At 44.2% G+C, this 27176-nt stretch overlaps 1 pseudogene; it reads left to right on the top strand.

Annotated features, from left to right (window-relative positions):
• The window catches only part of LOC120065834, a 70804-nt pseudogene that overhangs the window by 31259 nt on the left and 12369 nt on the right, over positions 1-27176 (top strand).

The raw sequence follows: 27176 nt of genomic DNA, 5'->3' as shown, positions 1-27176 counted from the left end.
CTCCTCGCCACTACCTGGGCTTGAACCAGGGACCCTCTGCACACATCAACAACTGCCTCCCACGAAGCATCGCTACCCATCGCTCCACAAAAGCCACAAAAGCCACGTTACCCATCGCCCCACAAAAACCCTTGCAGAGCAAGAGGAGCAACTACTTCAAGGTCTCAGAGCGAGTGACGTCACCAATTGAAACGCTATTAGCACGCACTCGCTAACTAGCTAGCCATTTCACATCAGTTACACTCACCCCCCTTTTGACCTCCTCCTTTTCCACAGCAACCAGTGATCCGGGTCAACAGCATCAATGTAACAGTTTAGCTTCCGTCCCTCTCCTCGCCCCTACCTGGGCTCGAACAAGGGACCCTGCACACACCAACAACTGACACCCACGAAGCATCGTTACCCATCGCTTCACAAAAGCCCTTGCAGAGCAAGGGGAACAACTTCTTCAAGGCCTCAGAGCGAGTGACGTCACCGATTGAAACGCTATTAGCACGCACCCTGCTAACCATTTCACATCGGTTACACATGCCAGCAAACCCACTACGCAACACTAAACAATACATTAATTGCACTTTAACGGTGACAAACGGTGACTACAAACTGTTAGCGCCTACATAAATCGAATCGTATTAGTCACATGCTCCAAATACAACAGGTGTAGACCTTACAGTGAAATGCTTACTTACAAGCCCCTAACCAACAATGCAGTTATATATATACAGTATATATATACACGGATAAGAACAAGAAATAAAAGTAACAAGTAATTAAAGAGCAGCCGTAAAATAACAATAGCGAGACTATATACAGGGCGGTACCGGTATAGAGTCAATGTGCGGGGGCACCGGTTAGTTGAGGTAATATGTACATGTGGGTAGAATTATTATTGACTATGCATAGATGATAGCAACAGAGAGTAGCAGAGGTGTAAAACAGGGGGCGGGGCAATGCAAATAGTCTGGGTAGCAATTTGATTAGGTGTTCAGGAGTCTTATGGCTTGGAGGTAGAAGCTGTTTAGAAGCCTCTTGGACCTAGACTTGGTGCATCGGTAAGGCTTGCCGTGTGGTAGCAGAGAGAACGGTATAGAACAGTCTTTGACAATTTATAGGGCCATCCTCTTACACTGCCTAGTAAAGCTGTCCCAACAGCAGAGTCCCAACACCTTACCACTGCTACACCTGGCTGTCAGTGGAGCCTTGTCTGGCAGCGAAACAGTTCATTCAGCCTCATTTACTGCCTTTTTTAAAAACATAGCTGATATGGCTGATTTGCTTAAACAAATGTGGTTTCAACTGACAATTGAGTTGTACAAACTATGGCATAAGGGGATGACAAGCAGATAAGAGGCAATCTGTAATTTTTTATTTTATTTATTTTTTATCCCCTTTTCTCCCCAATTTTCGTGGTATCCAATCGCTAGTAATTACTATCTTGTCTCATCGCTACAACTCCCGTACGGGCTCGGGAGAGACGAAGGTCGAAAGCCATGCGTCCTCCGAAGCACAACCCAACCAAGCCGCACTGCTTCTTTAACACAGCGCGCCTCCAACCCGGAAGCCAGCCGCACCAATGTGTCGGAGGAAACACCGTGCACCTGGCCCCCTTGGTTAGCGCGCACTGCGCCCGGCCCGCCACAGGAGTCGCTGGAGCACGATGAGACAAGGATATCCCTACCGGCCAAACCCTCCCTAACCCGGACGACGCTAGCCCAATTGTGCGTCGCCCCACGGACCTCCCGGTCGCGGCCGGCTGCGACAGAGCCTGGGCGCGAACCCAGAGACTCTGGTGGCGCAGTTAGCACTGCGATGCAGTGCCCTAGACCACTGCGCCACCCGGGAGGCCCTCAATCTGTAATTTTGATTAAGACATTAATGAGCGAGCTAGGACGGACGTAGTCAATAGAACTATTTGTTCAGCACTTTTGAAATGTAGAGCGACAGAATTCAGAACATGTGCCGTGTACTCCCTGTACAAGTTAGAACCGTAGGATAAATAAATGGGACATCTAAACAGACAATGAAAGCTCTTACAATATTCGATGATTACATTTCTCTAAAACAGATTATAGGCTATTTGTGCACCACCAAGGTAAAACAGTAGGTGGGTCTTTGTGTGTCAAAAAAGTATGTCATATAACACTATTTGACACGTTAAATAACACAATTCTATTAATTTGCACGTGCAAGCCAAGCACCACCAATACTATCAGTAGTACTGTCAATGCTGTACAAAAAAGTAGCCAAACAAGCACACACCGGGCCACGAACGATGTGTTTACAATACAAATTATTAGGGTGAGGCACACGGGCTACTAACAGCTTACTACACAACATACACTTAGTATTACTTTCTTAGCTACTGTATACATTTCTCCCTTGTGTATTACGTCATTTATGCAGCAGCATACAATACATTTTTGGACTAACCTTGTGAAGGTGGCGCAGCAGTCCTTTGTGGGCAAATTTCGTCACCAAACTTTGTCATCAAAGTCTGGCATTCTCTGGATTTATGGTGAGAACTCTGGGGAAAAAAACACATTGAATAGCAGGCTAACTTTAGAGGTTTCTTTGCAACGCTTACAGTTAGTCACTGATTTCTTCCAAGTGACTCATTGTTGAATTTGCGATTTCCAACTTGTTGTGTAATCTTTATGTACAACGGCCAATGAGCACCGATGGCATTCTTTTATCTGACTCTGTGCCATTCATCTATGTGTTGACAGTCTTGCCTCTTGATTTACAGGCTGCTTGTGCAGAGGAGCTCTCCGGGATAAAGCAATTAGAGAGAGGGAAAGGTGACAGGGAGAGGGAAAGGGGATAGGGAGGGAGAGAGGGAGAGAGAGGAAGGGGTAAGGAAAGAAGCAAGAAAGAAAGGGATAAGAAATGCAGTAGAGTTGAGAAGAGGGAGAGAGGCTGAGAATGAATTGCCCATCTATAAGGCCTGCTGTAAATTGTGCTGCCCACACAAGAGAGGGATAGATGGAGATTATAGATTGGGTCTTTTTTGCTTTGCTTAACCTTTAAGAAGTTATTAATGACGACAGGGCAGCTTTTATATGGGCATTATAATCAATTGACATGCTCCCAGCCTCTAGAGTTTACAGTATTGAATACCGGTAGTTACTCTAACTTACTTCATCTTCACAAATCAGTCTTATCTTTTCAAATGTGTTGATGTATGAATCTAACACACAAACTGTCTATCCTCGAACAACTAGTATTTGTACAATACATTACAGGGATAATAGCCTCGGTTTAGACTTAATATAATCTAACTATGTAACATTTGTAGGTGACTATTCATGCTTAGTATTGAGTTGCTGTTACGGCTCTCGTTGGTAGAATGACCAGACCAAGGTGCAGCGTCGTAGGCGTACATTTTCTTTATTAATGTTCCACCAAAAACAATACAACGAACGTAAAGCTTCGTAGGGCAAAACATGCAACAAACAAAGACAAGATCCCACAAAACCCAAACGGAAACTAACAACTTATCTGATTATCTGATTCCCAATCAGAGACAACGATAGACAACTGCCTCCGATTGGGAATCAAACACACCAACATAGAAACAGAAAACCTAGAATGCCCACCCTAATCACACCCTGACCTAACCAAATAGAGAAATCAAAAGGCTCTCTAAGGTCAGGGTGTGACAGTTGCGGGTACCATATCCCCATGTCTATGTGTCTGTAGACCCGGGTGCTGATTGTAGGAGTGCAGACAGAGCTGTGGGTGCTCTGACCCCTCGTACCGCCAGGTGAGTGGCCGAGGAGGTTCTGGAAGTGCACTGCGCAGACCATCCTTAGCAGGACACAGTGGGACTGAAGAGAGAGGTCCACTTCCCCACCCTCCACTTCTCCACTTCTAAAACGTATGAATTAAGCAGAGCATTTCCCTGACCTTTGCGTGTGTGTGCTCCTAAACGTTTCCTCACCTTCCCTGTATTGGGTGGCTTATTGTTATAAATGTTGTGGATATTGTTTATTGTGGTTCCACTGTTCTATTGAGGCACACAGGAGGGCTCCAGTTTTCATGTAGTTCCAGAAGGGGACAGATGGTGTAGAAGCAGCTGGTATAGCCGAGGAATGGAACTTCTCCTTATTAAGACTGCATTGAGTCAAGCTGTTCATTTCACCCTCAATTGAAAAGATGCAGAGCATCAGTGTCACGCCCTGACCTTAGAGATCCTTTTTATGTCTCTATTTGGTTTGGTCAGGGTGTGATTTGGGGTGGGTATTCTATGTTCTTTCGTTCTATTATTTGTATTTCTATGTTTTGGCCAGGTAGGGTTCTCAATCAGAGACAGCTGTCTATCGTTGTCTCTGATTGAGAACCATACTTAGGTAGCCCTTTTTCCCACCTGTCTTTGTGGGAAGTTGACTTTGTTTGTGGCACATAGCCTTAAGCTTCATGGTTTGTTTTGTATTGTTTATTGTTTTGTCGACGTCATTTCTAATAAAAAGAAAGGGTACGCTCACCACGCTGCACCTTGGTCCACTTGATTCAACGGACAATCAGACTGCTCATCCAACCACTTTCCTTTCTCCTAAGAGGCTGATAACAAATTCCACTCCTGTTAACCGTCAGCGGGACACCTGTCGACCACATCCAGTGAAATTGGAGGGCGCGCAATTCAAATAAATAATCGTAATGTTAAACATTTCTGAACATACAAGTATCTTATATAATTTAAAAGCTTAAATTCTTGTTTATCTATTGTCCTATTTACAATAGGCTTTACAGCGAAAGCATACCATGTGATTGTTTGAGGACGGCACCCCACATCAACATATTTTTCAACCAGCACATGCTTCATAAAATCACAAATAGCAATTAAATAAATCACTTACTTTTGAAAATCTTCCTCTGTTTGCAGTCCCAAGGGTCCCAGCTACAACACGAATTTTCGTTTTGTTAGATAAAATCCTTCTTTATATCCCAAAAAGTCTGTTAAATTGGCGCCATCGATTTCAGTAATCCACTCGTTCAAAATGCAGACAAAGGAATCCAAAAAGCTACCGCTAAACTTTGTTCAAACAAGTCAAACTCCCCTAAAATGTAAATAAACTATAATATTTCATACAGAAAGTAGTATGTTCAATAGAAAAGTAAAATTAGCAGGCGCACGTCCTCTTTGTCGCGCGCGAACAAACGGATGTTCCACTGAGACTCTTTGTACCAAAACTCCAAATTCTTCCTCGTTTTGGAAGAAACAAGCTTGAAACCTTGAACAAAGACTGTTGAAATCTAGTGGAAGCCATAGCAATTGCAATCTGAGTGCTAGAACCCATTGCATAGGACCCATAGCTTTCCATTATAAGATCCTGGGACATCAGAAAAATAAAACATTCCGGTTGGTTTCCTGTAGATTTTAGCCTACCATATCAATTGTGTTATAGTCTCATACATTAATGTAACATTTCTACAAACTTCAAAGTGTTTTCTATCCAATGGTAGCAATTATATGTATATCCTGGCTTCTGGGCCTGAGTAACAGGTAGTTTACTTTGGGCACGTCAGTCAGGTGGATATTCAGGAAAATAGACCCTAGCCCTAAGAATGAAAGATTAACTAAACAGGACACATACACTGGGTGTACAAAACAATCGACACACCTCCCTAATATTGAGTTGCACCCCCCTTAGCCCTCACAACAGCCTCAATTCGTCATGGCATGGACTCTACAAGGTGTAGAAAGTGTTCCACAGGGATGGTGGCCCATGTGGACTCCAATGCTTCCCACAGTTGTTTCAAGTTGACTGGATGTCTTTGGGTGTATCATTCTTGATACACATGGGAAACTGTTGAGCGTGAAAAACCCAGCAGGTTGCAGATCTTGACACATTCAAATCGGTGCGCCTGGCACCTACTAACCTACCCTCAAAGGCACATAAATATTTTGTCTTGCCCATTCACCCTCTGAATGGCACACATACACAATCCATGTGTCAAATGTCTCAAGGCTTAGAAATCCTTCTTTATCCTGTCTCCTCCCCTTCATCTACACTGATTGAAGTGGATTTAACAGGTGACATCAATAAGGGATCATAGCTTTCACCTGGATTCACCTGTTCAGTCTATGTCATGGAAAGAGCAGGTGTTCCTAATGTTTTGTACACTCAGTGTATGTGTGTAAGCACGCACTGTACTGTACTGGAGTGCCCACATCTGGGATTATGGATTTAAAGTTTTCTGAAGTGGCAAAAGCAAGATGATGGCACCGCTAGGAAAGCCAAATCCAGCTATTATCGAAGGAAACCCACAGGAAACAATATCTGAGACACTTCAAGCAAAAGTACACACATATACACTAGCGGACTTACCATTAGGCAGAAGAGGCAATTGCCTCAGGCCTCACATCATCAAAGGTCCTCATGAGCTGGTCAAATAGTAATAATTAATTCGCTTGACGCCCCCACATGCTCCACTCAAGACATAGTAAGTAAATAACATAAAAAATCCCTATAAAAATCAGTCTAGAGATATGTTTTGTTTTTGCACAGGCTGCTTCTCAATCCACAGCATCTGCGGTGGACGGTGGCCGAGCAACAGAGGTTTTTGTCAGACAAGCAGAAATCCGGAAAATTAGTCTTGGTACCGGGCTGAAAAATTAATGGAAGTGAATATAAATAGAAGGTGTACGTGTCAAGGGTGTGTACGGGAGGCGAAGTCAGGTGCAGGAGAGCAGAGTGTAGTGAACAGGCGCACTTTAATTCCGTTCCACAAAATACAGCACATAAAAACAATAACGTGCCAAAAACACGGAACATGGCAAAAGTAAAGCGCCCGACAATAATCCACATCACAAACAAACAATTACACACAAAGACATGATGGGAAACAGAGGGCTAAATACATGCAGTAATTATGGAATGAAAACCAGGTGTGTAATGGAACAAGACAAAGCCAACGGAATATGAGAAATGGAGCGGCGATGGCTAGAAAGCCGGTGACGTCGATCGCCGAACGCCGCCCGAACAAGGAGAGGAGCCGACTTTGGTGGAAGTCGTGACAATACTGGTAATTCCTATATCTCTCAGATTAAGGACAGACACTTCAAAACATACTCACTTTTGAGTAAATGTTTGACTAGCTGTTTTTCATGTATGAATCTGTTATGCAAATCAAATCAAATTTTATTGGTCGCTTACACATGGTTTGCAGATGTTAATGCGAGTGTAGCGAAATGCTTGTGCTTCTAGTTCTGACCATTCAGTAATATCGAACAAGTAATCAAACAATTTCACAACTACCTTATACACACACAAGTGTAAAGGAATGAATATGAATATGTACAAATAAATATATGGATGGGTGATGGCCGAACGGCATAGGCAAGATGCAGTAGATGGTATAGAGTACAGTATATACATATCAAATCATATCATATCAAATCAAATGTATTTATATAGTCCTTTGTACATCAGCTGATATCTCAAAGTGCTGTACAGAAACCCAGCCTAAAACCCCAAACAGCAAGCAATGCAGGTGAAGAAGCACGATGGCTAGAAAAAAACTCCCTAGAAAGGCCAAAACCTAGGAAGAAACCTAGAGAGGAACCAGGCTATGAGGGGTGGCCAGTCCTCTTCTGGCTGTGCCGGGTGGAGATTATAACAGAACATGGCCAAGATGTTCAAATGTTCATAAATGACCAGCATGGTCAAATAATAATAATCACAGTAGTTGTTGAGGGTGCAGCAAGTCAGCACCTCAGGAGTAAATGTCAGTTGGGTTTTCATAGTCAATCATTAAGACATTAAGAGTATCCCAGCAGGTCTGGGACAGGTAGCACGTCCGGTGAACAGGTCAGGGTTCCATAGCCGCAGGCAGAACAGTTGAAACTGGAGCAGCAGCACGGCCAGGTGGACTGGGGACAGCAAGGAGTCATCATGCCAGGTTGTCCTGAGGCATGGTCCTAGGGCTCAGGTCCTCCGAGAGAGAGAAAGAAAGAGAGGGGAGCATACTTAAATTCACACAGGACACCGGATAAGACAGGAGAAGTACTCCAGATATATCAAACTGACCCTAGCCCCCCGACACATAAACTACTGCAGCATAAATACTGGAGGCTGAGACAGGAGGGGTCAGGAGACACTGTGGCCCCATCCGATGATACCCCCGGACAGGGCCAAACAGGAAGGATATAACCCCACCCACTTTGCCAAAGCACAGCCCCCACACCACTAGAGGGATATCTTCAACCACCAACTTACCATCCTGAGACAAGGCCGAGTATAGCCCACAAAGATCTCCGCCACGGCACAACCCAAGGGGGGGCGCCAACCCAGACAGGAAGATCACGTCAGTGACTCAACCCACTCAAGTGACGCACCCCTCTTAGGGACGGCATGAAAGAGCACCAGTAAGCCAGTGACTCAGCCCCTGTAATAGGGTTAGAGGCAGAGAATCCCAGTGGAGAGAGGGGAACCGGCCAGGCAGAGACAGCAAGGGCGGTTCGTTGCTCCAGAGCCTTTCCGTTCACCTTCACACTCCTGGGCCAGACTACACTCAATCATATGACCCACTGAAGAGATATGTAACGGCTGTCAATGTCGTTCTCCTCCTCAGACGAGGAGGAGCATGGATCGGACCAAGATGCGGATTGGTAAGTGTTCATTATTTAATGGCAAACCAACAAACACTACAAATTAACAAAATAACAAACGTGACTAACCTGCAACAGTCCTGTGTGGCCCAAACGCTGACACAGGAACAAACACCCACAAACCACCAGTGAAACCCTGGCTGCCTTAGTATGACTCTCAATCAGAGACAAACGATACACACCTGTCTCTGATTGAGAATCATACCAGGCCGAACACAAAACCCCACATAGAAATAGAAACCTAGACCAACCCACCCAATTCACGCCCTGACCAACTAAAACAAATACATAACAAAGGAAAACAGGTCAGGAACGTGACAAGATAAGTCTTCAGTAAAGACTTAAAGGTTGAGACCAAGTCTGTGGAGATCTATAGGAGAAAGCCCTGCCTCCAGCTGTTTGCGTAGAAATTCTAGGGACAATTAGGAGGCCTGCGTCTTGTGACCGTAGCGTACGTGTAGGTATGTACGGCAGGACCAACTCGGAAAGATAGGTAGGAGCAAGCCCATGTAATGCTTTGTAGGTTAACAGTAAAACCTTGAAATCAGCCCTTGCCTTAACAGGAAGCCAGTGTAGGGAGGCTAGCACTGGAGTAATATGATCACATTTTTTGGTTCTAGTCAGGATTTGAGCAGCCGTATTTAGCACTAACTGAAGTTTATTTAGTGCTTTATCCGGGTAGCCGGAAAGTAGAGCATTGCAGTAGTCTAACCTAGAAGTAACAAAAGCATGGATGAATTTTTCTGCATCATATTTGGACAGAAAATTTCAGATTTTTGCAATGTTACGTAGATGGTAAAAAGCTGTCCTTGAAACAGTCTTGATATGTTCATCAAAAGAGAGATCAGGGTCCAGAGTAACGCCGAGGTCCTTCACAGTTTTATTTGAGACGACTTTTCAACCATCAAGATTAATTGTCAAGTTCAACAGAATATCTCTTTGTTTCTTGGGACCTAGAACAAGCATCTCTGTTTTGTCCAAGTTTAAAAGTAGAAAGTTTTCAGCCATCTACTTCCTTATGTCTGAAACACAGGCTTCTAGCGAGGGCAATTTTGGGGCTTCACCATGTTTCATTGAAATGCACAGCTGCGTGTCATCCGCATAGCAGTGAAAGTTAACATTATGTTTTCGAATGATATCCCCAAGAGGTAAAATATATAGTGAAAACAATAGTGGTCCTAAAACGGAACCTTGAGGAACACCGAAATGTACAGTTGATTTGTCAGAGGACAAACCATTCATAGAGACAAACTGATATCTTTCCGACAGATAAGATCTAAACCAGGCCAGAACTTGTCCGTGTAGACCAATTTGGGTTTCCAATCTCTCCAAAAGAATGTGGTGATCGATGGTATCAAAGGCAGCACTAAGGTCTAGTAGCACGAGGACAGATGCAGAGCCTCGGTCTGACGCCATTAAAAGGTAATTTACCACCTTCACAAGTGCAGTCTCAGTGCTATGATGGGGTCTAAAACCAGACTGAAGCATTTCGTATACATTGTTTGTCTTCAGGAAGGCAGTGAGTTGTTGTGCAACAGCTTTTTCTACAATTTTTGAGAGGAATGGAAGATTCAATATAGGCCGATAGTTTTTAATATTTTCTGGGTCAAGGTTTGGCTTTTTCAAGAGAGGCTTTATTACTGCCACTTTTAGTGAGCTTGGTACACATCCAGTGGATAGAGAGCCGTTTATTATGTTCAACATAGGAGGGCCAAGCACATGAAGCAGCTCTTTAAGTAGTTTAGTTGGAATAGGGTCCAGTATGCAGCTTGAAGGTTTAGAGGCCATGATTATTTTCATCATTGTGTCAAGAGATATAGTACTAAAACACTTAAGTGTCTCTCTTGATCCTAGTTCCTGGCAGAGTTGTGCAGACTCAGGACAGCTGAGCTTTGGAGGAATACGCAGATTTAAAGAGTCCGTAATTTGCTTTCTAATGATCCTGATCTTTTCCTCAAAGAAGTTCATGAATGTAGTACTGCTGAAGTGAAAGCCATCCTCACTTGGGGAATACTGCTTTTTAGTTAGCTTTGCGACAGTATCAAAAAGACATTTTGGATTGTTCTTATTTTCCTCAATTAAGTTGGAAAAATAGGATGATCGAGCAGCAGTGAGGGCTCTTCGATACTGCACGGTACTGTCTTTCCAAGCTAGTCGGAAGACTTCCAGTTTGGTGTGGCGCCATTTCCGTTCCAATTTTCTGGAAGCTTGCTTCAGAGCTCGGGTATTTTCTGTATACCAGGGAGCTAGTTTCTTATGACAAATGTTTTTAGTTTTTAGGGGTGCAACTGCATCTAGGGTATTGCGCAAGGTTAAAGTAGTTGCGATTTGCAAAAGTAATAAAATGGTGGTCCGATAGTCCAGGATTATGAGGAAAAACATTAAGATCTACAACATTTATTCCATGGGACAAAACTAGGTCCAGAGTATGACTATGGCAGTGAGTAGGTCCAGAGACATGTTGGACAAAACCCACTGAGTCGATGATGGCTCCAAAAGCCTTTTGGAGTGGGTCTGTGGACTTTTCCATGTGAATATTAAAATCACCAAAAATTAGAATATTATCTGCTATGACTACAAGGTCCGATAGGAATTCAGGGAACTCAGTGAGGAACGCTGTATATGGCCCAGGAGGCCTGTAAACAGTAGCTATAAAAAGTGATTGAGTAGGTTGCATAGATTTCATGACTAGAAGCTCAAAAGACGAAAACATATTTATTTTTTTTGTAAATTGAAATTTGCTATCGTAAATGTTAGCAACACCTCCGCCTTTGCGGGATGCACGGGGGATATGGTCACTAGTGTAACCAGGAGGTGAGGCCTCATTTAACACAGTAAATTCATCAGGCTTAAGCCATGTTTCAGTCAGGCCAATCACATCAAGATTATGATCAGTGATTAGTTCATTGACTATAACTGCCTTTGAAGTGAGGGATCTAACATTAAGTAGCCCTATTTGAGATGTGAGGTATCACGATCTCTTTCAATAATGGCAGGAATGGAGGAGGTCTTTATCCTAGTGAGATTGCTAAGCCGAACACCGCCATGTTGAGTTTTGCCCAACCTAGGTCGAAGCACAGACAGTCTCAATGGGGATAGCTGAGCTGACTACACTGACTGTGCTAGTGGCAGACTCCACTAAGCTGGCAGGCTGGCTAACAGAGGGCCAATTATCTACAAATTCTATCTTTTGGGAGGGGCAGAAAACAGTTTTCAACCAGCGATTGAGTTGTGAGACTCTGCTGTAGAGCTCATCACTCCCCCTAACTGGGAGGGGGACAGAGACAATTACTCGATGCCGACATCTTTCTAGCTGATTTACACGCTGAAGCTATGTTGCGCTTGGTGACCTCTGACTGTTTCATCCTAACATCGTTGGTGCCGACATGGAAAACAATATCTCTATACTCTCTACACTCGCCAGTTTTAGCTTCAGCCAGCACCATCTTCAGATTAGCCTTAACGTCGGTAGCCCTGCCCCCTGGTAAACAGTGTATGATCGCTGGATGATTCGTTTTAAGTCTAATACAGCGGGTAATGAAGTCGCCAATGACTAGGGTTTTCAATTTGTCAGAGCTAATGGTGGGAAGCTTCGGCATCTCAGACCCCGTTACGGGAGGAGTAGAGACAAGAGAAGGCTCGGCCTCAGACTCCGACTCGCTGCTTAATGGGGAAAAACGGTTGAAAGTTTCTATCGGCTGAATGAGCGACACCGGTTGAGCATTCCTACAGCATTTCCCTCCAGAAGCCATGAGAAAGTTGTCCGGCTGCGGGGACTGTGCGAGGGGATTTATACTACTATCTGTACTTACTGGTGGCACAGACGCTCTTTCATCCTTTCCTACACTGAAATTACCCTTGCCTGACGATTGCGTCTGAAGCTGGGCTTGCAGCACAGCTATCCTCGCTGTAAGGCGATCGTTCTCCTGTATATTATGAGTACAGCGACTGCAATTAGAAGGCATCATGTTAATGTTACTACTTAGCTTCGGCTGTTGAAGGTGCTGACGAACCATGTCCAGATAAAGCGTCCAGAGTGAAAAAGTTGAATGAAAAAAAAGTTGTGAGGGAAAAACAAAAAATATAAACGGTAATTAAAAAGTAAAAACCGTAAAGTTGTCAGGTTGCAAAGTAAGGTTGGCAACAAAACGCACAGCAACACGTCTGCAAGTTGCAAGTTCAAGAGGAAGTTAGTAAGTTTTGCAAGTTGCAAGTTCAAGTTCATATGAGATGAGATGAGTAATGTAGGGTATGTAAACATTATATAAAGTGGCATTGTTTAAAGTGATTAGTGATATATTTATTACATCCAATTTGTTATTATTCAAGTGGCAAGAGATTTGAGTCAGTATGTTGGCAGCAGCCACTCAATGTTAGTGATGGCTGTTTAACAGTCTGATGGCCTGATGGCCTAGAAACTGTTTTTCAGTCTCTCGGTCCCAGCTTTGATGCACCTGTACTGACCTTGCCTTCTGGTCAGGCTCCATAGATGGGCACATCGCTCCCGAGTATACTACTCGCCAATGTCCAGTCTCTTGACAACAAGGTAGACGAAATTCGAGCAAGGGTTGCCTTCCAGGAGAGACATCAGAGATTGTAACATTCTCTGTTTCACGGAAACATGGCTCACTCCGGATACGTTAGAGTCGGTACAGCCTCCCGGTTTCTTCACGCATCGCGCTGACAGAAACAAACATCTCTCTGGTAAGAAGAAGGGCGGGGGTGTATACCTTATGATTTACGAGTCGTGGTGTGATCATAACAACATACAGGAACTCAAGTCCTTTTGTTCACCTGACCTAGAATTCCTTACAATCAAATGCCAACCGCATTATCTACCAAGAGAATTCTCTTCGATTACAATCACAGCCGTGTATATCCCCCCCAAGCAGACACCTCGACGGCCCTGAAAGAACTTCATTGGACTCTATGTAAACTGGAAACCACATATCCTGAGCCTGCATTTATTGTAGCTGGAGATTTTAACAAGGCTAATCTGAAAACAAGGCTCCGTAAATTTTATCAGCATATCGAATGCGTGACCCGGGCTGGCAAAATTCTGGATCATTGCTACTCTAAATTCCGCGATGCATACAAAGCTCTCCCTCGCCCTCCTTTCAGCAAATCTGACCACGACCCCATTTTGTTGCTCCCAGCCTATAGACAGAAACTAAAACAGGAAACGCCCCTGCTCAGGTCTGTTCAACGCTGGTCCGACCAATCTGACTCCAGGCTTCAAGATTGCTTCGATCACTTGGACTGGGATATGTTCCGGATCGCGTCGAACAACAACAATGATGTATACGCTGATTCGGTGAACGAGTTTATTAGCAAGTACATCGGTGATGTTGTACCCACGGTGACTATTAAAACCTTCCCCAACCAGAAACCGTCGATTGATGGCAGCATTCGCGCAAAACTGAAAGCGCGAACCACTGCTTTTAATCATGGCAAGGCGACCGGAAACATGACCAAATACAAACAGTGTAGCTATTCCCTCCACAAGGCAATCAAACAAGCTAAGCGTCTGTATAGAGACAAAGTAGAGTCGCAATTCAACGGCTCAGACACGAGACATATGTGGCAGGGTCTACAGTCAATCACGGATTACAAAAAGAAAACCAGCCCGTCGCAGACACCAACGTCTTGCTCCCAGACAAGCTAAACAACTTCTTTGCTCACTTTGAGGACAATACAGTGCCACTGACACGGCCCGCTACCAAAACCTGTGGGCTCTCCTTCACCGCAGCCAACGTGAGTAAAACATTTAAACGTGTTAACCCTCGCAAGGCTGCCGGCCCAGACGACATCTCAAGCCCCTGGGTCTCGACCCCGCCCTGTGCAACTGGGTCCTGGACTTTGACAGGCCGCCCCCAGAAACGCGACGCGTTTCTATGGGCTAATAGCAGTAAGGCCAAATTCAATGTTAAAAAAAATTTAAAATCTCCCTACAGGGGTCCTAAAATAAAAAATGAAATAGCTAAATGATCCTTGGTATGGCCATCTTAAAACAATTCCATATGTTAGCTTAGTAGAAACCCAGCCCCGGGCCCTTAGACTCGAAGGGGAATCAATACATATTTCTATAAAAAGACAGGTGCTGCTGATAATATTGCCATTATCGTCGAGGCAGAGGACATGTACATGTACCCCATGTATCTGATGCTGACTGGCCAGAAAGAATGTGGCATGGGCTACATAAACTGTAGTAAGACAGAGGGGCGCTGTTTAGCTCGCTATGATGCTTTCTCTGGTGACATTGTTTCACCCACTTGCAAATTGACGGAAAGTTGACGGGTGCACAGCGCACTGTTCGGCACTGTTATTTTGGATGAACGTGCAAAGGCAACCTACTTTTTGAAGTGATTTGTTTGACAATCAGATGAAACATCATGACATGTCTTTACTATAAATCCCATAAAAAAATGTTGAATGGGGAGTGGGGAGTGGGGAGTGAATGGGGAGTGTTCTCAGACTGGCCTCTGCCTGGGCCTCCAAAGCACAAAGTCCGCCCCTGCACATATATTGCTTTTTTCATCCATGGTTAGTTCAAACTTGGCAGCCGTTCCTTGGATCCAGCTTGAGAACACAAAGTAAACCAGTCCAAAAGCCTGTCTTTGGCTGTGACTACTTACCACCACGCTCCCTTAATCTCCTCACACCAGTCAAGAAAGGATCCGATCTGCTACACTAGAACTATTTGGCTACCATTTCAAGCTATCTATTTTGAGGAAATATGAACCCCAAGCAGCTCTACAATATACCATGGCCTTCAGTAGATATTAGTTCATCACGTACCAAGATCTATAGACTCCTGTCACGTTGATTAATGATCGGAGGCGCAGGAATACGTAATAGGGGGGTTTATTTAGTCCATCCCAAAATACAACATGTCATTAAAAGGCACGGGGACGAAGCCCAAAACATACACGTATATAAAATACACAGGAACGTAACCCAAACAAAAGAGCGAGGTTTTAACCTCTAAAGATTACACGAGACAAGACCTGTAATAACACTACATGGGACGAGACCCGTAATAACACGACATGGGACGAGACCCGTAATAACACTACACGGGACGAGACCCGTAATAACACTACACGGGACGAGACTCGTAATAACACTACACGGGACGAGACTCATAATAACACTACACGGGACGAGACCCGTAATAACACTACACGGGACGAGACCCGTAATAACACTACACGGGACGAGACCCGTAATAACACTACACGGGACGAGACCCGTAATAACACTACACGGGACAAGACTCGTAATAACACTACACGGGACGAGACTCGTAATAACAGTACACGGGACGAGACTCGTAATAACAGTACACGGGACGAGACTCGTAATAACAGTACACGGGACGAGACTCGTAATAACAGTACACGGGACGAGACCCGTAATAACACTACACGGGATGAGACCCGTAATAACACTACACGGGACAAGACCCGTAATAACACTACATGGGACGAGACCCGTAATAACACTACACGGGACAAGACCCGTAATAACACTACACGGGACGAGACCCAAAATAGTGCACAATACACGTAACACGAAAGCCGAAACAACAAAGCACAGGTACTCACAAGACCAACAGACAAGGGAACAATAACCGAGGATCCGATCTGCTACACTAGAACTATTTGGCTACCATTTCAAGCTATCTATTTTGAGGAAATATGAACCCCAAGCAGCTCTACAATATACCATGGCCTTCAGTAGATATCAGTTCATCACGTACCAAGATCTATAGACTCCTGTCACGTTGATTAATGATCGGAGGCGCAGGAATACGTAATAGGGGGGTTTATTTAGTCCATCCCAAAATACAACATGTCATTAAAAGGCACGGGGGCGAAGCCCAAAACATACACGTATATAAAATACACAGGAACGTAACCCAAACAAAAGAGCGAGGTTTAAACCTCTAAAGATTACACGAGACAAGACCTGTAATAACACTACATGGGACGAGACCCCTAATAACACGACATGGGACGAGACCCGTAATAACACTACACGGGACGAGACCCAAAATAGTGCACAATACACGTAACACGAAAGCCGAAACAACAAAGCACAGGTACTCACAAGACCAACAGACAAGGGAACAATAACCGACCAGGACAATGGGGAACAGAGGGCACATGATAGCAGAAATCGTGGTAAAGTGAAGTAGAAAATAAAACAAATGCAACACTAAGCATTCAAAGGCCAATGCTGGCTCTGTTGTAAATCTTAGCTGTCAATACAGTCCCAATTTCTGGTGGGGTAGGATTGAGTTTTTATAGTTTTTAATTGTTCTAAAGCTGCTGCCATGTTCTGCCTCAGATAAATCAATAGTGATGTCTCTCTGTGCGACTAAACTGCAGGCCAGTGAAGATTAATCACTCAACCTCCTGCTTTCACTTCTCCAGACCCATCCTCTTAGAAGTGAATAACCCTTCCTATCAATATTTGCATGGATCAATATTTGCATGCACCGGCAACCCTGCTAATTAAATGCCTGTCAGTAATTAAACCAGGTGTGATTCTGCTATTATTGCACCATTTTCATCTGCTTAGCTAAACTCGTTTACGGTGTACATTGAGTGTATATACACTGAGGGTACAAAACATCATGAACACCTTCTCTTTCCATGACAGACTGACCAGGTGAATTCAAGTGAAAGCTATGATCCCTTATTGATGTCACTTGTTAAATCCACTTCAATCAGTGTAGATGAATGGAAGGAGACAGGTTAAAGAAGGATTTTTATGCCTTGAGACAATTGAGACATGGATTGTGGCAAGGAGTGGAACATAATACAGTAACTGAACATAGACAGCAACCAAGCTATGTCTACCATGGTTATAGCAGAGAATAGCCATAGTAAGCTTCTCCCAGGAGGGTCTCCACTTCAGACACTCTTTGAAAAGGCATTGGGCTTCGTGGACTACATTAACAATATATGAATCTCTACTTTCCTCTCTCTGCTGACAGTTTGGTGTTATTGAAATGTAATTTGTTTTCCGGAGACCTCTTGAGGTGTCTGGGGATTAGTGTGATGGACACACAGGCACACACAGACACACACACACACGCACACGCACACCCACACACACACACACAAATGCTAACAAGTGAAAACAGTGGGACAAGATAGAAAGCTTAAAATCCTCTATATTCTAGTGAGAGAAAATGGTGGTTCCGCCTGACAGTGGTCCTCTGGATTATATTAATTATCTGTATTTAAGAATCTCTGCCGGTGGCCTGAACCGTCACAGGACTACGCCATAGACTTCCCCATACAATACTGCCCCCTGCTGTTATTCTCCAGAACACCTACTGTTACTATAGTCTGCAGGCTCTACCTGCATGGTCTCTTACATCACCATGTCTCCTTATATTTTGTATCTCTGCAGTTGTGTGTTTCTCTATCTCGCCATGTCAGTATATTTCTGTCATTTTGCATGTCTGTCTCTCGTTTATTATCTAGCAACATCTGTCCTGTTCCTTTTCTTGCAAAATAGGTGTCCAGTCCACTGGAGTAGTTATTATATAATGTCTCTTAATTATGGAGCATGCTGTAATTAATTAACACCATGGATGCACCAACCGTGAAGCTACTGAGGAGGGGAGAGGGAGAGAGAGACAGAGAGAGAGAAGTGCTGTTGGGGGAGAATCATGAAGATGCTGAGAGGACTTACTGTGATAGAATAAATTAATTCACTGATTTGTTTAATTGCTAATTTTACGTGTCTGTTACTTGGTTGGCTTACGAGATCCAAGATGAAGTATCCAGTGAGTTTCCTTTTTTACAGCTCAATACTGTAGACATAAAGATTATGCCGTTTTTTTGTTTTAGGGAAATTGAGGAACAGAGAACCAGAGAATGAGACCAAGGAGGAGAGGGGGTCTCCCAAAGATCCCCTGTCAGCCCCAGTCACCCCCACTCTCATCACAAATGGGTAGTCAGAGTCAGGTGTGAAACAGCTACACCCCCAGCAGACAGGAGCACAAGTCCCCAGCAGCACAGTTGCCAGCCAGTGCTGATCAGAACACAGGCACAGCAAGCCGTGTAACTAAAGAGCACCCCAGTGCTGGAGTGAAGGAGGTACAGACAGTACACACTATCAGGTGGCCTGCTGATGAGATTTCCTCTCTGTCTCTATTGGTCAGACCTTAGGAACACCTTAACCGAGAACATTGTTGGATTGAATTACAGTATTGAATCTCAATTCCTCTCCTTTTATCGACTATTCCTTTGTGCATCCCCTACCCTCTCTCACGATTGCTCTATCCATATGTCCTTGTGTCTTTATCTATCGTTCTATCATTGTTCTGACCTACAGTATACCTCCTTATCTGTCTCTCCTTCTCTCGTCTTTGATATCCTACCTATCTACTGTATCGGCTGCTGCAGCCAGGTGAAAGCCAGCTGATATCCTTCGCCTTTTACGGTTAGGCAGACATCGGTGGTCCGGTTCTGGCTCTGTGTGAGGTCAAGGAGGGCCCCACGTAAGAGATCAATCTCAAAGGAGAGCCCTCACTGGTCACCTACAGCCTGGACAGAACAGAGATTGACTTTGGTCTTCAGGTATCAAATCAAATCAAATTTTATTTGTCACATACACATGGTTAGCAGATGTTAATGCGAGTGTAGCGAAATGCTTGTGCTTCTAGTTCCGACAATGCAGTAATAACCAACAAGTAATCTAACCTAACAATTCCACAACTACTACCTTATACACACAAGTGTAAAGGGATAAAGAATATGTACATAAAGATATATGAATGAGTGATGGTACAGAACGGCATAGGCAAGATGCAGTAGATGGTATAGTGTACAGTCTATACATATGAGATGAGTAATGTAGGGTATGTAAACATAAAGTGGCATAGTTTAAAGTGGCTAGTGATACATGTATTACATAAAGATGGCAAGATGCAGTAGATGATATAGAGTACAGTATATACATATACATATGAGATGAGTAATGTAGGGTATGTAAACATTATATTAAGTGGCATTGTTTAAAGTGGCTAGTGATACATTTTTACATAATTTCCATCAATTCCCATTATTAAAGTGGCTGGAGTTGAGTCAGTATGTTGGCAGCGGCCACTAAATGTTAGTGGTGGCTGTTTAACAGTCTGATGGCCTTGAGATAGAAGCTGTTTTTCAGTCTCTCGGTCCCAGCTTTGATGCACCTGTACTGACCTCGCCTTCTGGATGATAGCGGGGTGAACAGGCAGTGGCTCGGGTGGTTGTTGTCCTTGATGATCTTTATGGCCTTCCTGTGACATCGGGTGGTGTAGGTGTCCTGGAGGGCAGGTAGTTTGCCCCCGGTGATGAGTTGTGCAGACCTCACTACCCTCTGGAGAGCCTTACGGTTGTGGGCGGAACAGTTGCCTTACCAGGTATTTAGCTATACCATGATCATCCTGAAACTGTGTTAGTTGTGTCTGGTTTACTTGTGAAGGATAAAGGTATCTGTGTGAGCTTTCTTTGCTTGTGTTTTTCATTCGTATCATTGATATTCAGACAAGGACTTTTTGATTTTTGATTTGTAAATGAGTGAATCAGCAGAATCATCTCCTCCTTGCCGGTTCAGCATCAATTTTGGTATCCATTCCCCCTCCTCTTCTCTTCTTTCTCCTGCAGTTGTTTGACCATCTGGCCAAGGTAAAAATCATCATGAGGAACACAGGGAGGGTGGGCTTTGAGTTCAGTGCTCTGTTGGGGGACCAGGATGAGTGTGAGGACACTCGGCCTGGACATACCCTGGTCATCCCTAGAACGGTGAGACAGCCCACAGTATAGAGGATATACAGTGCTTTCTGTACCAATCCTCTCTACCAGCACCCCATGTTTAGTATTTAGCGTAACTACATACACACATCTAGTGGTTTTACTGTAGCTATTTAGGGTGTTTTTTGTGTAACCATTTGCCTGTCTCTCATTACTCAAAGGGCTACATCGAGGCGAAGGCTGAGCGGAAGCTGTCATTGTACTATCTCCCTGGGATCCCTTAGGTTTTCCACAAGACTTTCCAGCTGCAGGTAGCTTTGTGTGAATCAGAGAGCATCACTCTCAGAGGAGAGGGCATTTTCCCCAGGATGTGTCTGGACCCAGTGCTCTGTATGTGCCTTTGTTCATTGTGGAGTTCTATCTCCATACTGTGAAACAGTTTTGTTACAGTATGTTACTCTCTATTCTTGCCTTGTGTAGATGAGAGATATACTGCAGCGGTGAAGGAGTCCACGGAGGCCCTGGAGGAGGACAGGAGAGATAAAGGCACCAGTCGGCCTACCACTGGAGAGGGCCTCCTGTCTGACGGGGACTACATCCCTACAGTTAGTATAGTCAACTCTATCACTAATCTATTTTCCCGTGATTCATGTACATAGATCTCACCATTAGCAAAGCCAATTTGTTCAGTTTGTATACCAGACATGATACCTGGGTGATGTGTGGACAGATGTGTGTGACATTTATTTCACTCTCACTGTGCTCAGCATGATTCCCTGCTGCAGATGGAGGTAGAGAGGCTCTTGGTGAAACAGAATGCCATGGCTATTGAGAAGAGACAAGGGGACCATAGAGACACACCTGCGTCCACTAGAAAGTGGCGCAAGAAGCTTAGCAGGTAGGCTCACATGCAAGTACGTAATCACACCATGGCTATGCATATATTCAGCTCATTACTGAAAGTGGGATCTCACTAAGTCTCATGTTTAAGTTCCTCTTGATGGAGTACACACTGGATTTTGGCTATGTGATCCAGGGTAGTGTTTCTACTCACATAGTTAGTCAAAGTGACAAACACTGGGCCCATGTCTATTTCCTTCTGGGCTGACTGCCGATCACTTACAGGCACAGGGGGATCCTGGGCAGCATTTGGAATGAATGTAGATAGATAATGCTATATGTGGATGGTTTTGATCCAGAGCTGTCTCTTATCCTCAGGGTGAAGAACCTGCCCTATTGTAAGAATGAGACTTCTGAAGTGAAGTTTGAGCCAATCTGGATCTGAGGGAGATCAGTACTGTCATGCCTATACAGGTACAGCAGGAAAACTGTTGCACGAATAGCTAACAGTAGTAGATTTTTTATTACATTTTTTTATTTAACCTTTATTTAATTAGGCAAGTCAGTTAAGAACAAATTCGTATTTACAATGACGGCCAAACCGACACTGGGCCAATTGTGCGCCGCCCCATGGGACTCCCAACCATGCAGCCTGGATTCGAACCAGGGACTGCAGTAATGCCTCTTGCACTGAGATGCAGTGCCTTAGACCGCTACGCACTCTGGAGTATCCTCTGTGTACGTGCTGTTTTGTTGTTTTCCAACATATGTGGGAAATATTTCGACCCCTAGTTTTTTAAGGTCAAACAGGCTGAATGTGCCATGGTGCCGTTGTACTGTGTGTTGTGATTGCCAGATAGTTGGGGGCCCTGCAGTCCAGATCCGTCTGTGTGCCGTAGTCACCATATCCGCCCTCTCAACCTCCACGGAAATGCTGCAGTTTGACAGCATCCAGTGTTGCACTGTTTCAGGTGACCACTGTCCAGCTGTTCAACCACGAGCCTGTACCCTGTGAGTGGAGCATCGCAGAAGAGCAACAGCCCAAGAAGAAGGTACACTACCCAGCATAAGCACTGGTATTCTATACTGCCTCATGGTTTATAAGGGGTTTGTTGAAGCTGAGGGATATTTTCACAAACAGCAGACAGCAAAACTGTACAGTACAAAAGAACACACCCTTTAAACAGATGACTTGTCAGTGTGTTTAACCTAAATTATGTGCTTTTACCATTAAAGCAAATAGCTAATTAGGTGCATTTTTGTTCATTATCTTGTGTTTTATTATGGATTAAATATTTAAAAACAGGATATTAAGGGTATTAGCTGCAGGGCTTTGGCCCATTTTTCTTCTTGTCTTGTGTGTCTTCAGAGAATAATTATAGACCCCCAGGGTCCACACTAGTCTACTGAGAGGTGAAGCTCATCTCATTTATATTTGGGCTTTATCTTTACCAGTAGGACTGCATTGTATCACAGAGTAAACCAATATCACGATACAAATATTCACCAAGTCCTCTTCAGTAATGAAATTATCCACCTAGATACTTATTAGGCTATGGTATAGATATTGTATCTCTCTGTTATTGTTTAAATGTATTATACCATGGCATTGTTGAATACTCATTTCTGATTGGCTTGAAGGGCATACTAGAGCGTGCATTATTTCCCTATAATGCACAATATATTTGCACGGTAGAATTCAATGGCTATAGTTCTTACATGTTCTATGTTTGAGCTGCTTTTGAAAGCAAAAGTCGAATCGAAAACATTATTGGAATTATTGATTTCGATTTTCATAGTAGCCAGCTAGGATTGCTGGTTTGATTAGCTAAACTAGCAAGTCTGTTTGGTTACCAAGGCAACTACTGTCGCTAGCTAGTAAACTTGCTAGCTACTTCAGTGGATGTTGAACACATTTCTACCTGCAAATGAACACAATTCTGTGTTAAATTATAGCCATGGTATAAAAGGGACAATCAACTCGGGGCTTGCGTTGTGGAACACACCATCCACGTCGTTCATTATTTTCCAGAGAACGCATTGCCCCTCGTTGATTATCCCTTTCTTTACTGTTAATAATTGTTATTAATTCAAGTAATATGTGCCTATAGCCTGTGTTTAGATTGACAAGCACCTGAGATGGAAGGCCAGATTGGAGCAACATCCTCCTCCAGGTGTGTTTGAGATGCTTCCTTCAACAGGCATTCTGTATCCTGTAGACAGGGTCAACATCCAGGTCAAATTCAGCCCAGCTGAGTGGGTAAGTAAGTCCAAAAGGCCCATTACAGTTTAATATATTTAAGCAGTCATGACTGCAGGGAACACGGCTCTCTCATAAATTACAGAAAAAGTTTGAACTTGTCTCTCTCGTCTGTTCTGTTAACATTGCATGTCGGCATTTTCTCAGTATTTCCAGAGCTCATCTTTCTCATGAATGATGGAGTCAGGATGAACTGGTCACAGCCAGCTGGGAACAGAAATGAGCCCTGGGAGACACAGATAAGAGGACAGACTCACAGAGGGCCTTATCTCTCTCTGCCACATTATGGACCTCCTCCATCAGATACACACACCTATGACAGTTCTGCTGCCTGGTGCTTTAGAGTCTTGATGGCATTGGGTGGAGATTAGCTGAACCTAGCTAAAAGATTGGTGAAGCCTCTACAGTGTGTGTCTGGTTGGTGAAAGTAATGTTGAAGAGTCAGGGAGAGACAGAGACAACTAAGGGAATACTGGGAGAGAGAGAGTGTTGGCTGGGCTGCAGTTCAGATGGTGTCTGGCTGCTTCCCTGGATGTGAATGGCTGTGTAGAGGGTGTACAGCCAGAGGCTGGTGGTGTCGGTGGCCAAAAGCACCCAGAAGATGCTGCTGCTGGCCCAGGGGCAGGGAGAGGAGCCCCAGCTGGAGTTATCCTCCTTTGTGCTGGAGCTGGGACCCACCCTGCCATTCAGTGCTGGAGAGGAGACTGACGTGATCATATGGAACCCCTGCCTCTTTCCCATCGAGTTCTAATACCGGGAGTTTGACAAGAAAAACCAGGAGGAAGAGAAGGTGAAATCATTTGACTGCCTCTAATGGTGGACCTTGGCAGACATGGTTCTTATCAAAGAAAACATAAATTTTATGTTGAATGATCTCCTATGTTCTATTTAGGTTGTATTACCTTTCAAGTACTAAGAAAGACAGTTTAAGAGTTTTGGAATATAATCTCTCCCTCTCTCTTAATATTCTGCGTATGATGAAGGGCTATGATGGCCAGAATTTCCTGCTGTTGCCCCCACGTGCCCCAGGAGAGTCACTAACTCCTGAGCTAATTGACTATTATAATGACCACAACTGTGAGGAGGAGGACGGTAGGTCTGCTCTGCAGTGGAATCACACTTGTATTTTTATTCTGCTGTCAGACTGTCTGAACACCTCTTATCAGGATGGAGAAGACATATCTACAAAATGAAAGTGTCTGCGGAGCAGTACATTAATATTTACTGATAGCTTACTGATTTAGAGGTCATGTATAATCCATTGGGGTGAGTTCTGGGACTTTCGGTATAAAAGGCCTAGTTTGATCTGCAGTGGAAGCTTTGATTTGACCTGGGATAATCTGCAGTGGAAGTTCTCACTGACTCAAAGCGTTGTCTGGTTCCCCAGAGTCCAAGGCTGGCTCCTCTAAAGATGAGGAGGCGTCTGAAGCAGGGGAGAAGGCAGAGCAGGAAGAGGAGCTGGCCACCCCACCCCTTCCAGAACGACTCATGGAGGAAAAGAAAAAGGCAGCTCCCTCCAAGATGAGACGTCATGTGGAGGTACTGAACAAGACCAAATAGATAACACTATCACACTCCAAACAGTACAAATGACTTACCATTGCAGAAACAGATAGAACAGCTGAACATCATTCACACTGCTCACAGTATGCAACTTTGTCACAGAATACCACAGACATTATATGTAACGCTGGTATGAATGATTCGGGAGACAGGCGCAGTAATGCATAATGTTTTTTTTTATTGCACCCAAATCACAGCGTGCCATGTAAAGGCACGGGGACGAAGACCAAACAAACACATGTACAACACACAGGGTTGAAACCCAAATAAAAGAGCGACGAGTACCTTGAATAAATAACACAAGAGCACAATGATTATCACACGGGACGAGACCCATAATCATCAGCGCAATCCACAATGGCACGAAAGCCAAAACACACAGCACAGGTACTCACACGCACCAACGGACATAGTAACAATAATCGACAGCCTAATGGTGAACCGAAGAGCACATTTATACAAATACAATCAGTGGGAATGGGGACCAGGTGTGCGCAATGACACAGTTCGGAGGGATCCGTGACCCTATAATAGTCATAGAGAGCAAAAACAGCAGGTATCACATTGCATTCTGTCCCTAGACCTGATCAAAGACACAGTGGACAGCAGGACTGCCAGTGTGGGGGACCTGGAGGTCAACCCAGTGTCCAGAGCTATCGCCCACCACATGGGCATTGACCTATCACCTGAGGGCCAGGCTGCACGAAACCGCCGGACATCGCAGTCATTGTGCATGGGTCTCCCCTCTCAGGAAAGCAGCGGCACATCTACCATTTGAAAAAGTAGCAGTGAGAAAAGCATTTATCTGTGTGCAGGTAAAACGGGCACAACAGTGACTCTTGACAAACACTAAGGTGCAGCATGTCTAAGCATTGATGCTGTGGTGCTGGTTGCATTGTCCTCAGGGATGACCTCTGCTAACCTGCAGGCCCACAAGCTGTGTGCCAAGGCTGCCATTGAGCATGCTCAGAAGAGGGTGGAGGAGGCCGGTGAGTCTCAGCTTGATGGATAGGTATTCACGGGGCGTCTCACTCTGTAGATAGCCAATGATAACTGTATCAAACAAATTGTAATTTATGGCATTAAAGTCTAACATTAAACTAACTTTGGATGAACTATATACTGTGTTTGTAGTTGTCTAACTGTAGATGTGATGTTAGGGGGAGTGATGAGCTCTACAGTAGAGTCTCACAACTCAATCGCTGGTTGAAAACTGTTTTCTGCCCCTCCCAAAAGATAGAATTTTGTAGATAATTGGCCCTCTTTCTGGGACTCACCCACAAACAGGACCAAGCCTGGCCTGCTGAGGAGTGACGGACTCCATCCTAGCTGGAGGGGTGCTCTCATCTTATCTACCAACATAGACAGGGCTCTAACTCCTCTAGCTCCACAATGAAATAGGGTGCAGGCCAGGCAGCAGGATTTTAGCCAGCCTGCCAGCTTAGTGGAGTCTGCCACTAGCACAGTCAGTGTAGTCAGCTCAGCTATCCCCATTGAGACCGTGTCTGTGCCTCGACCTAGGTTGGGCAAAACTAAACATGGCGGTGTTCGCCTTAGCAATCTCACTAGGATAAAGACCTCCTCCATTCCTGCCATTATTGAAAGAGATCGTGATACCTCACATCTCAAAATAGGGCTACTTAATGTTAGATCCCTCACTTCAAAGGCAGTTATAGTCAATGAACTAATCACTGATCATAATCTTGATGTGATTGGCCTGACTGAAACATGGCTTAAGCCTGATGAATTTACTGTGTTAAATGAGGCCTCACCTCCTGGTTACACTAGTGACCATATCCCCCGTGCATCCCGCAAAGGTGAAGGTGTTGCTAACATTTACGATAGCAAATTTCAATTTACAAAGAAAATTACGTTTTCGTCTTTTAAGCTTCTAGTCATGAAATCTATGCAGCCTACTCAATCACTTTTTATAGTTACTGTTTACAGGCCTCCTGGGCCATATACAGCGTTCCTCACTGAGTTCCCTGAATTCCTATCGGACCTTCTAGTCATAGCAGATAATATTCAAATTTTTGGTGATTTTAATATTCACATGGAAAAGTCCACAGACCCACTCCAAAAGGCTTTCGGAGCCATCATCGACTCAGTAGGTTTTGTCCAACATGTCTCTGGACCTCCTCACTGT

Source organism: Salvelinus namaycush, chromosome 21 (genome assembly GCF_016432855.1).
Source record: "Salvelinus namaycush isolate Seneca chromosome 21, SaNama_1.0, whole genome shotgun sequence".
NCBI lineage: Eukaryota > Metazoa > Chordata > Actinopteri > Salmoniformes > Salmonidae > Salvelinus > Salvelinus namaycush.
The sequence above is the reverse complement of the archived record's forward strand: the minus strand, read 5'-3'. Positions and strand labels throughout refer to the sequence as shown.